Below are 11,591 nucleotides of genomic sequence, written 5' to 3'. Positions count from 1 at the left end.
TAACCCCGATTTCAGGCTGAAACCACGGTCTCCTCATTTTATTTTTCCTATGACTTTACAAAGCTTCACACTTCAATTTCCAATGTTGCTTCCAAGTTCCATAATGCAAACATGTATTTTACGGAACTGACTTACCTTTGCTAGAAATTCATGTACATGATATCTTCAAAATTTTCGGGCCTTCACAGCAGCTGCTTTCCACACATCCACACCAACAACACCCTGGCGGGAAACTAGAACTGATTTCAAACACCAACATCATTATCAAAGTACAGTTACATGTCCCATCTAGCGGTAGCAGTTGAAACTTTCTGCTTCATGTTCATGCTTTTCCTGCCAGAGGACTCTTTTCAACTTTGGTGCAAAGTAACCCCTGAAGGTGCAAAGTAACCCCGTTTGACGGTATATATTTATTTTTGGCACAATTAAACTGTTCAAGACGAGAAAAGAACAGGGAAAAAATGTTGGAGCGAAGCTATAGGTTTCTCGTCATTACTATTTAAGTCACGTGAAAGAATGACGTCGCAAATAATTTTATAGTGAACGGGGACGAGAAGTTAATAAGTTCCAATATCACAGTCAAGAGTTTTCTTACATACCTCACCACTAATGTTCAGCCGATGTAAAGACACAAAGCCACTCTTCCATCGGGATCCTTGTGCTCATTGGCCTGGCCTCATCGTGTTGGTGGTTCGCGTGGCAGGCTTTTCCTCCACAGGCAGCGTGGTTGAGTACGGTCCCTTGCTGACGAGGAATAGATGTAATACGCAATAACTGGTGCGTGCCGTTCGTAGCGGGCGATCGAGAGAGACTGTTTGCCCGGTAAGGCGAGATTTACGGCCAGGCGTTATTACGCCAAACTGCCACTAGAGGCAGCACCAGTAGAGCTATCGAGGGAAGGAAACGCCCTCTGATAGCCGAAAATTGAACATGCACTTCAATTTTCAATTATGTAATGTTTGCAGGCACGAAAGTAATGAAAACGTTACACTGGATAAAATTGAAGCCAACGCTCATTTATCATAGACCAAACTGGCCTTATCTTCCCAAAACGATCAACAGCGTCTAGTTTTGAATTGTCACAAAAATGTATGTATCGCAGTATTTCTTCAAACCTATTCCTTGACATTGCTTTCGAAACACCTGCGTGATGTACATCTTCAGATAATTCCCAATACATTCTGGTTCTAGCCATTACATTGTATCCAGGAAGGAATAATATTGCAAAGAAAAGTTTGAGTTCATCCTTGCACAATGTAAATGCAGTTTTTCCCTTCTGTACGGCATACTAAATTGTGGATTGAACTATAAATTCAATAACTTCATCGTCCAAAAATATTTCGAACAATTGTACCGGTGTGAAATCATTTTGAAGAAAGTCGGGCCGTGTGAACTCGATCGAAGGTTTGTCTCCGATGTCACTCTTTTCCCACTACACCGGCAGTACATAATGTATATAGTATGGTATGTAGTACATAATGAAGGTGTACGCACCGGTGTAGTTTGGGATCAAGAAGGAACCATCGATAACTGACGGAGCCCGACACCTCTGGAATTTGATCCACTTGTCCCGATTTCTCCCATACCACTTGAGAGATCTGATTGATAGGGCCATTCAACAAAACACATTCTTCGCCCATCCGGAAAATCTCCTGCTGGCTTTAATAACCGACCAAAACCCAGAAATAAGAAGTCTTGGTTGGCAAAGAATTAAGAAAGCAAGAGGATTGAAAAAAGGCAAAGAATTCGCACTTTTGTTTTACCAACCATCAATTTTAATGTAGACCAATATTATGACATGGTTGATTGTGCTTCATGCTCCCTCCACGAGCCTCCGTTGACCAATAATATTACAAATGAAGAAGTGAAAACAAAAAATAGCGGAAATTCAAGACTTCCCCAGCCACACACAAGGAGTGGAGCGACTTGTGAAAATTATCTCAGAGGCTGCTTCCTCCGTTTTCGGCGCCAGCGCCGTGATGGCTACATCAAAGCGAAATTGGAATCTAGATAACATATGCCGACATTTCGAACAAAAAGTGACTATAAAGTTCAAGGAGAAAACTAGAAGAAAATCTTGGCCTGCCCCTTAGTAAAATTATGTTTTCCAACATAATTTGGGTGGGTGGAGCTCGCAGTCCAGCCACCTCCTCGTGGTGAGCTCTGGATTATTTTCAAAGCATAATAAACTATGAAAATAAGCGAAGCGCTGGACAGTAATTGAGGAACTGTTAGCAATTAGAAAGCCAAAATATTTTATTTAGTCTTTTATATCGGAAAACTTTCGAATAAAACACAAAGACGAAACCAATTGGAAACCATCAATAGAAAAAATGGAATTTAGCCTCAGATTGACAATGTTTGACCAAAAGCATACGTAAACAGCATAGGAAACCACCCCTGAGGCACGAATGTAACATATTTGCCATAAACAAAACAATAAACGACCATAATGCAGAAAAAAACACATGAAATAGCCAAATAATGACATTTTTGTGAAATTGTTGCGCGTATTGCATAACCAAATCACTATCAAAACTTCAAGGTCGATGCGCGCCACCTAAACGACCTCCAAAAAATCTGAAAAAAAATCAGACGTCTTTTTGGTCACAAATGGCCACTTTTCCACACTAGCCACCTTAACATTTCGAAAAAAGTTTTTTCCGATACACCCTACTCTACATATTCTTCAAATCGGTCATATTTGGAATGATGTGATCAGCATCACTCCTGGCCACCTTTAGCCCCCCCCCACCCGGGTGTTTCCACCAGGTACCCATTGATACGAGGCTGGGTGGGTCTCAGAACCGCACAGAAACGGGGAAATGACTGGAAAAATTCCTGTAATAATAATAATAACAACAATAATAATCATAAATTACTGTTGTTAACACTGGCTTAATTCCAAAAAATCAGTTTTCAGTTTTGTTTAAATAAACTCCTCTGAAGAACTCTATTTCGAGACAGATCGACATATCTCGACTTCTGATCCTTAGTAGGAAGGTGGAGTCACGTATTTTCACTTTAATGACTCTGTTAGTCACAGATATTGCTAAAAATGCATTACTTCCTCTCTCCTGCATATTTCATAAATAAATGTTACGTCTCGCATGCCGATACATTCTTTTTAACCTGCGCTAATGTGTTTGTCTGGTTTCAGGTCCTTCTCTACCACTAATAGCGACAATGAGACGATGATAGATGAATCTGATGAAGGAACATTCATATCTACGGTAAGATTCGAATTTGGAACCTTGAGAGAACTCAAGATTGCCACTCAACGCCTCAGAGATTATTGCCCAGTTTTAATACACTGCTGATGTTGCCACAAAGATAATTCTATACTACGAAAGATTTTCAGTAGAAATTAAAGTTATGAGGTGAATATAAAGTTGAGATCTCTCGCGATCTGGTGTCGAGACTCTGAGAATGAGAAAGGATTGGGAATCTGGCTGAGATAAGAGCGTTCAGTTGATGTAATGGGATTGTGTAAGATTTTGATGTTTAAGCTACTTGATTATGGGCAATGCTCCCATGAGATTTCTAGAAAGAGTTAATGTAATTCGAATGGTGAAATTGTAGCGATATTTTACGAAACAAATATTGCTTTTTGAGACTTACAGGCCGAAAGTTACAGCAACAATTATTATTATTATTATTATTATTATGATTGAAGCAGGGTTACATTTAAGCTTTTAGTCTAATATCTAACTATAAAAAATAGTTTCTTGTCCTACATGAGTTAATATGTTAAGTATACAAGTATGCAAATATGTATAGATATACAGAATATGAAAATTATAAATGTATGTAATTTTTAACAAAATATACAATATGTAGTAATAGTAATAATAAAAAAGCAGATATAATAATAATAATAATAATAATAATAATAATAAAAGTTTCTATGAATCTGACCCCTGAGAAAAAATTCTGCGGACGCCCTTAATCATTTCTTTATCTGGCTTTGTTGCCTAGTTACGTTTAAACGTTAGTGACAAGTGATGGTACCGAGAAGAGACTGAGATAGTCTTGTAAAATTGAAACAAGAGAGATGAGAGATCATTCGAGACGGTAGAAACCGCGAGCGTACAAACCTTATAGAATCGCAGAACCAGAGGAATATAAGGCTTTCTTCTTGGTTTCTCGCACCGGAAGTCTTTATATTCCGTGTCCATCGTTCCCTGTTTGTTTGTTTACAGGAAAGTAATGGAAGAGCCAGACTACGAATTATTTAAGCTCTTGTCTTGTCTTACGGCGGGCGACCTACATGCTGGCAAGGGAAGTGGGGAGCGGGGAAGCGGACTTTCCAGTGAGATGATCAGCTAGTAGAAGGAGGAGCGCGCAGCACATCTTCCTGCGACGTCATAATTCCCGGCTCCACCGCTGTTGTCTGGTTGGTCTGCACTGGCGTACGCAGGATTTCGTTTCGGAAGGGGGGGGGGGGGGCTGAACTTGTGAACTTGGAAGGGGCATAAATGCGCATTAACATTTTTCATGTTAGGGCATGGAAAAATCCATTTTAGAAGAGCACACACGAATTTCCTGTTTTTTTAAATCAAAAGTTAACATAAATACATTTTATTTCTTTATTTTTTAGAATTTATGGTTATTTTAAAAACAGATAATTACGAATTATATGAACCCCTAGACATTGTTTTGGGCTCATTTCGAAAGTGATGGGACGGAAAAATTAGAAGTTTTTAAAATAAAAGTAGCGAACAAACATGCGTCTATTCATTTCAATGCAGGTAGGATATGAAGGATTCTTCCTCTGTCTTGAATCATCAAATCTCTGTCTATTAATGACACATCTCAACCAGGGATCATTATTTCCAACCCACTTGTAAACTATATCGTACTTATTGGGTTCAAGTTGAATGCAATTAAGTTTACCGCACCATACCTACATACCAAAATTTTGTTACGCAATTTATGGCGGCTGTGTACAGTGGCGCCAATGTATATGGCCGAGCCCACCCAATAATTGTGAACCTATAATTCAAGTGTTCGAGCCCACCTAATGTTTTTCAAGAATTGGTGCCCCTGGCTCTCTCTCTCTCTCTCTCTCTCTCTTTAAGATGTCACGTATTGGGTATTTTTTCAGACTTCTGCTGTTTCAGAAGTAATTTTGTATCGAATACTAAAACTGGACTGTGTTTCGTCGTTTAATCCTGTTCGAACGTTTGTTGAAATCTGAAGTTGTGTCTTAAAAAAATAAGTCGAGATAGTCCCCGATCAACTCGTGAGAGCTCCAAGTTTGAAGGATTGGTAAAACATTTGAAAAAGTAGTTATTTAGGATTGAATTTGCTATATTTTAAGACACGTTACAAGTACCGATAGTACTATCATTGTACATGAAAACTGAAACCCTTCAGTTGTTAGAGCAAAGCAAGAAATTGACATGGCTACTCTTGAAACATTGAAAACGGTTGATTCACCGTGTAGGAGGGCGGTAATTCAGGATTTAGAGGAAAACCATATGTTCAAAAGCATTTTTTTTCAATCTTTGGTGGTAAATATGAATAGCCTGTTTGAATACTTAGGATTCTCTTCGCATGTAGTCCTATTAAATGCACACACACATGGCATTTAGATGATAAAGATCGTGTGTACGCGTCATTAGTTAAAGATTTTCACATCTACAGAGAAAATCCAAAACACATTTCGACCTCACTCAAAAATTACATAATTCAATCGAAATTGTATGAATATCTAGAGCTGAATGTAAATCAATTTCGGTGACACCCCGTTGTTGTTCTTTTATTTTCATGATATTTGAGTTCCAATTACTATTTTAAACCTTCGTTTTAAAAGTCATTCAGTCACAAAAATTGTTATCGGGGGTCATTTTAAGTTTTTTCGACTACATTACAGCCTTCATTTTTATTTTCTAAACATTTCGGGGGGCTATAGCACCTTCAGCCCCCAGTATTGGTCTGCGGCGTATTCCCCGTTCCTCACTTTACTTGTCACCATGAAGTCCCCCCCCCCCCCGCCGTAGTATTAGACAAGAGTTGTAGTAATAAAGTTGTCAGATTGTCGAAATTATGTGAAGAAATATATTTGTGTGTGGAAAAACTGTAAAGAAATGTAATTCGATCGTTTTCTGGTGATTAAAATCAATATGAAGGCATCAAAAAATTATAATGTTGGATAAATGTTTCTGAAAGCGCTTCAAACCTAATATGTTGTGATTACTGGAGACATTTTATACATTGAAATACATACTAAAAATGTAATTTCTGAAAAATCACACATGGATATGATACACTTTGAGCCAGTGGCAGTTTGCAATAAATTGAATATACATTTTTTTTTCTAAATAACCGTAAGTAGTTAATGTCTCCACTGATAAGATTTTAAAGAAAATCCTTCACTTGGAAAGGAGATTTCTTTAGTCTTTGAAAACGAAGAAATGTGCAGGAAATGAACTTAGCTTAGAGGTTCTTCTTGTCTTGTTAGGATAAATCTCTCAAATATACACTTTAAATTTGAACCCTGCCCTCTAGCGTTTCCTCCACCACTTTTATCTTGAAGGAACACAGATACAAGGAAACGTATTAACTTCCAGAATGACAGTCAATCAGAAGCTACACGTCGTTGGAGATTCTACAGCACTGTATGCAGTGTACAAATTAACGAGGGGGTTACCGGGGTTTTCCCTCACCACAGAAAATGTTATCTTCAGGAAAAGAAAAATATTTTTATCTCTGCCAGGGTCGTTTTTATCCCCCGCAAGGTAAATGTGATTGAAAGGCATATAGTATACAATTTCTTAATAATGAAACAAAGAATTCAAGAATTATTCGTGTCCAGTATTGGCCCAGTCTTCAAATATTTCCCTGCTGAAAAGAATGCAGCCTTGTGGATTAAGAAGGACACCAATCTCCAAATAACAAACCTCACCGAACCGAGACAACAGCAGGCTCGCTGTTATCATTGCATAGTGCTGATGTTTTACATGTATTAAAGTGTTCACAAGAAACATGTAGGTAGGTTAGATGGACGATAAGTTTAGGTTAGATGGACGTCAAGTTTGGGTTAGATGGACGTTAAGTTTAGGTGAGATGGACGTTAAGTATAGGTTAGTTGGACGTTACGTTTAGGTTAGATGGAAGTTAAGTTTAGGTTAGTTGGACGTTAAGTTTAGGTTAGATGGAGGTTAAGTTTAGGTTAGATGGACGTTAAGTTTAGGTTAGATGGACGTTAAGTTTAGGTTAGCTGGACGTTAAGTTTAGGTTAGATGGACGTTAAGTTTAGGTTAGATGGACGTTAAGTTTGGGTTAGATGGACGTTAAGGTTGGGTTAGATGGACGTTAAGCTTAGGTTAGATGGACATTATGTTTAGGTTAGATGGACGTTAAGTTTAGGTTTGATGGACGTTAGGTTTAGGTTAGATGGAAGTTAAGTTTAGGTTAGATGGACGTTAAGTTTAGGATAGATGGACGTTAAGTTTAGGTTAGATGGACGTTAAGTTTAGGTTAGATGGACGTTAAGTTTAGGTTAGATGGGCGTTAAGTTTAGGTTAGATGGACGTTAAGTATAGGTTAGATGGACGTTAAGTTTGGGTTAGATGGACGTTAAGGTTGGGTTAGATGGACGTTAAGCTTAGGTTAGATGGACGTTATGTTTAGGTTAGATGGACGTTAAGTTTGGGTTAGATGGACGTTAAGTTTGGGTTAGATGGACGTTAAGGTTGGGTTAGATGGACGTTAAGCTTAGGTTAGATGGACGTTAAGTTTAGGTTAGATGGACGTTAAGTTTAGGTTTGATGGACGTTAGGTTTAGGTTAGATGGAAGTTAAGTTTAGGTTAGATGGACGTTAAGTTTAGGATAGATGGACGTTAAGTTTAGGTTAGATGGACGTTAAGTTTAGGTTAGATGGACGTTAAGTTTTCGTTAGATGGACGTTAAGTTTGGGTTAGATGGACGTTAAGTTTGGGTTAGATGGACGTTAAGTTTAGGTTAGATGTACGTTAAGTTTAGGTTAGATGGACGTTAAGTCTGAACTTGGAAATAGAAATTTGGTCAAGTTTTCGGTGTTACTAGTTGTATAGCTACTTTGGTGTATAAGTTAGGTTTTCTTAGACTGTAAATATACTGTACCTAAATTATTGATTGATTGATTGATTTGCTTTATTTTACTTCGCTTTTGTGCCATTTTTGGAACCCTGGCGTCGTAGCCCGATGTGTTAACCTCTCCGTCACGGGGGCAGGCCGTTTCTAAATTACGCGTAAATGTTATCATAAGATTAGAACTAATATTCTAAGGTACTTTGACCCGCAAGGTAATAGTTAATTTACGAACTGGTAACATACATTTGCATACCAAGCAAAAAACCTACCTCCCGTAATGCATTCATAAATACGCCACTGAGTGGGACCCTTCCCGCCAAAGCAAAAGCTTAATTCGCACAGTGACCAGTGAGAGCGATTAGGGGGCGAGGGGGGCAGTCGCCTCCCACCTTTCACCAGTTTTGCCCTCGCACTATGCTAAATCTTATATACTAAGGGAAATATACTGCCTTTACCTCCCCAGTTTTGCCACTTGACAGCCCCTTCATGAATTATATCGTGCCATCATTCATCGCAATCATACAAAAATGATGAACAAGCGAAGTAAAATAAAGCAAACCCATGAATCGAAATTTAAGACGAGAACTAGCGAAACGTGTTTCCGCGTATGTCAAGTTGGCCCCAAACCGAATATCTCGTAAACGGTATTATCCCTATCAAAAATAATTGCTATCCCATTTAGCCCATTACGTGAAGATTCTGGCCAATATCGTTTTCATCTGAACCATTCACTTGGTATACGCCATGTTTCCGGTTCAACAATCCAAACGCTGACACAACACATCACTACCAGAGGTGGATTATGAACCGGGCAACCGGGGTTACTGAGTTACTCCAAAACTTTAATTGTGATTACATAATTGTGGCTATTTGTTTTCAAACAGTTATTACAAACCAGATATTTCACTTAGGAAACGATTACACAAGATGGAAAGGACAGAGTTTCAGGATAGAAATATAGATGGCACGACAAGGAAAATGAATATATAAATAAATTGTTGAAGGATAAATATGGGTTTAGTGAAAGTAAAAGTAAGAATGAATGAGATAGAAAAGAGACAGCATTATGTAGGAAATAGAAAATAGAGGGACAGGGCTATGAAAATAGATTTCATCATTCCATATGTTGAAGCCAACAGTCAGTTGTTATGCATGCATAAAGAAGTGAGAGAGATAAATTTATAAAGTACAAATGTGTAAATTTCTACTTGGAAGGACCTAACGAAGTGAAAATTTATGGACTCCAGAAGCACAGCTCACTATAGCTTTGGTGGGCTTGGTCTTCATATCCTCCCAAAGAAGGAGATCCCGATGGCGCAGTGGTAGTGTCGTTGCCTTGTAATCAAGGTGTCCCGGGTCCGATGCCCGGTTGAGGCACATAGTGGTTCGGATCCCACTTTAAACTGTAGGTCCACTGCCGATTAGCATTACTGTGCATAAAGTGGACTTAAAACAGAAACTCAATGAACTTTCCAAAGAGGAAATCTACGAAACTTCTTCTGTCTAACTTTATACGTACATTGCAAAGTCACGTTAGAGGTTAGTGTTATCATGATATAATTATGTACGAGGGCTATTTTTTTCAACCTCCGATGGTGCCGCCAGGTGGCCCGTGAAGCGCTAGAAAGAGGGGCGTTACGCAGCGTGATTGGCGTCCCCCTGCCACTACCACCACTGCCGAGGCCAACGCTTCAGTTGAAGCTGAGCGACGGGTGCGTAGAAGTGTCTGCTACAATCGACTCTACCGCCAAGTGCGAGGTGCATAGTGTGATACGATTTCTACAGGCAGAGGGGCACAATGCAGTGGAAATTCCCCGTCGAATGAGCCGTGTGCACGGTGAAAAACTTTCTGAGTGACGGCGTGGTTCACGAATGGCGCAGGAAATTTAAAAATGGCCGAACGGACGTTCATGATGAAGGTGGTCAGGGACGGATCAAGTGGTTCGGACTAGGCGTCGGTTCACGATCTCGGAACTGTCCATTCGGAAGCGCTTGATCACCCTCCCTACAGCCCAGACCTGGCGTCGAGTTACTTACACCTTTTCCCGGCGATGAAGAAGTGTTTGGGAGAAAAATGCTTCCACACCAACGACAAGCTTCGAGACACCTTGCACACCTGCCTCAACAGACAGGCGGCACCATTTTTTGCACAGGGTATTGGAAAGCAGGTTCATCGGTACGATAAATGTCTGAATCTTCTTGGTGATAACGTTGAAAAGTAGATCGGTTATACGTGTACTAACTTTTGTCAATAATCCCATTTTGCTATTCAGTATGGTTTTGATTTCATGCCCTATCGGAGGTTGAAAAAAATAGCCCTCGTAGATTAAACAAATGCATACCTACAATAAACGTACTCTTAACAGTAATACTAAAAGTATCTAGAAATAAAGCGTCAAACCTCCACCTCGCCCGGGTGAAAATTTGATCATGAGCCGCCCGTGCCCACCGCCCTAGATCAAATCATCCCACATCCTGTGGGCACATCTTGGAGACACGCAGACAACATAAGAAGCAGGCCTTCGACTGATGAGCACGCGTCAACTACCACGTGCTTCCCCTGGAGCGGAGAAGGTCATCGGAAGCTAAATGCCATGGCGCTTGGTATTTATTTTCATCCTCTCCAGAGGACGATGAAGATTACATCGTTCGTTAAAAATAAAGAAACTGGAGACAAAATAAGATATCGGGGCCAAGGCAAGTGGCAGACATTCTCATTTTGTAGAGAGAATTTCAGATGTTTGGAAATCTGTAGGAATCTAGGTGAGGGATGTTAAATTATATATTCTTCGGACAATTGGATAGTAAGATCTAGTGACTAATGGCCTTGAATATTATTTGTAGAAGGATATGATTTTAATTCTTACAAGAAGTTTGGAAACATTTTTTTAAGTTCGAGTCATGTAAATAGGTTAAGTTGAAAAGGAGATATACAAACAGATTGAACATGCGTACAATGATGGGAGGGGAGGGGCGAACCCCCAACCAAATAGTTCGTTACATTGACTGCCACAGTAGCAGCGGCGGCGCCAGGATTATTCATCTAGGGGTGCTGAGGGGGTACGGAAAGAAATTTAGGGGGTGCGATTCTGAAAATAAGGAAAACATGAAACACGCATGCAACCTTTCAAAACTGGGGAGCAAGGTGCCAAAACTGGGGGGGGGGAGGCAAGGATAGTTTACTTTCCCTTGGTAGATAGGCCTAAGGTTTAGCATAGTGCGGGGGCAAAAATAGCCAAAAGCGGGGGTCAACTCCATCCCTAATCGCCGCCACTGATTAACATAAATTACTGACTGAAATTAAAATATATATGTGTGAAATTTATAACTTGAGATTGACATTCATTTTCCAGGATGCTGCCCCCCCTCTTGCCCTCCCCCTGGACGTCCATGATGATATGTCTTCTACTCCTAGAAAGTGGTCATACCATGCAGTGTAAACATTCAGATACACGTTGCAGTCTAATTGAACTACGTAGTGAAATACAAAATAAAATCATCCTGCCCTTAA

This window comes from Lepisma saccharinum, chromosome 13 (genome assembly GCF_977018435.1).
Source record: "Lepisma saccharinum chromosome 13, izLepSacc3.1, whole genome shotgun sequence".
NCBI classification, from domain to species: Eukaryota; Metazoa; Arthropoda; class Insecta; order Zygentoma; family Lepismatidae; genus Lepisma; species Lepisma saccharinum.
The sequence above is the reverse complement of the archived record's forward strand: the minus strand, read 5'-3'. Positions refer to the sequence as shown.